Source organism: Pinus tabuliformis, chromosome 4_1 (genome assembly GCF_031772625.1).
Source record: "Pinus tabuliformis cultivar Carrire ecotype Pingquan chromosome 4_1, CPIR1, whole genome shotgun sequence".
Lineage (NCBI taxonomy): Eukaryota > Viridiplantae > Streptophyta > Pinopsida > Pinales > Pinaceae > Pinus > Pinus tabuliformis.
This window is the reverse complement of record NC_142303.1, coordinates 405,581,754-405,583,891: the sequence shown is the minus strand read 5'-3', so window position 1 is coordinate 405,583,891 and position 2,138 is coordinate 405,581,754.

The following is a 2,138-nucleotide window of genomic DNA, read 5'->3' as shown; positions in this document are numbered from 1 at the left end:
ATAATAAAAAAAAAATTATCGATATGTTCCAAATGAATCAGCAACTCCTACAAAAAAAATTGTTAGAGGATCACCAACGTATACTCTAGTAGCACATAAAAACTCTTCGTCAAAAAATCTCTACTCCAACAGCTTCAATTCTCATCTATTCTACAAAATGCTTCAGATCTGCTCACTATTAAGTCATTAACACTCATATAGTGAATCATATATCATGTACTCAAGGTATGAAACATAATCTCACTATTCAACCTTCTCTCCACGCATACACATTCCTACGCACAATCAACCATCACATAGCTCCAAGATTAAGTATATAAATGATGTAGCAAAGAATTGAGCTTGGGGCTAGGATCAAAATTGAAAAACTTGGACCAAATAAATGCACTAAGGTCACTACTTGTGCAATAAATTCATTCACATCATGAGAATACATTTTCAAATAATTTATAACATTTTCAAACAAATCTGAAAGCCTCTAAGAATTTCTAGTTGAATTTCCTTCTGAACAACGTGAGGAATGTGGAGAAAATGCCGTGAAATACCATAGTAACATGAATAACACTACCTAAATGTGATGAGATCTATAACCACTAGCATAAGCTACTCTTCTAGCGTTTGGAGCCTTCTAGCCACTCCCATAGGCTTGGATCCATCTAACTCTGGCTAAAGATGAGGGGAAACACCTTGCCTTCATCTCAGAAGCTTTTCCACATGTTGGATCACCTTCTCCAACATATGTACTAGCCTCCATCCTCTGACATGGCCTCTAACACATCTCCAATTATATAAAACATGCCTCCCAAGTGCCACTAACATGTTTAATGACAAGGGCCAACAAACAAGGTTGGTAAGTGTGCCAACAATTCCTCCAATCTCGAAAAAACACCTGAGCAAGATACAACACCTATGATAGATATGAAAACATCTATGTAGCACCATCATCAAGCCATCACATCACTACAACAAGTCATCTTCATAAGCATAGATATGAAGACCAAATGAAGACATAGTTGACAACTCAACTAGTGTTCCATGAACCATCTCTATCACATGTAGATATGTATGATCAACATGTAGCAACATCCTCTATCTGTAGTAGCAACATCCAACTATCTTTTAGCATCAAAAAACCATCATGACATGTCTATCACTACACATGCCAACTCCTCTAAGACCATCATGCTACCTATGGAGTACTAAAGAAGGTATGTTTTCAGGGATTATTTTGGCATCTTTTCATTAAAACTTACAAACCCTTTGCATCAGGAACTAGGTGGATAATAGGAAATTATGATAAAGTTTGTAAGATTAATATGCAAAATGAAAACACTAACAATTGTCATTTCTTATGCAAGAAGAGGGAAAAACAAAAGACTGCTGTCCCAAAGAAAAAGATAAGGCCAAGTTAACCGCTGTCCCTTTGGCGGGGAACCACATGCAAACAAGGTGAACAAAATCAAAGCATATCAGCCAGGGAAAGGAAATGGAGATATCGACTCGGAATAAGAAAGTAAAGGGATAACCGAGAGTCAACAGTTTGGTGAATCCCTCAGGATCCTTTGATCTTGAGGGATCACTGCTTTAACTATTTTTGCACCTAGATATCTCTGCCTTCGCCATTATAAAAAGAGGTAGCACTGTTAGCTGGGGGGATAGTCTGTGATACTTCTATGTAACTTTTCTTAAATTTAAGACTTTGATCATCGACTCTCATGGAGAAGTGATCTACTGTAATTCTGTTTAATGCATTAATACAAACTTGGTTGCTATTTCATCTTTGATCCTGGAATAACGTCAAGCGGTGTGTCCCTAGAGGGTAAGGCCCTGGCCCTGGTGGAACACTTGCTCCTGTACTATTACTTTTGGTTTATGCGTGGTTTTGCTTATCATATCTATTCGGTAATCTGATACGTTCTGTTATTTTACATCACAGCGCTGTTACATTTGGTTTACTGAGTAATATCATTTCTGAGATAGAACCATTATATTAACTTTTCAACGTATTACTGTTCCTTTAAGTGCTGATATAATGTTGCCGGTATTTACAGAATACTGTTGCTGTTCAATTACAGAGTATCTTTGTTGTACACTCATCCATTGGTATTACTAAATTCATCTTAGAGATTATATTTCCT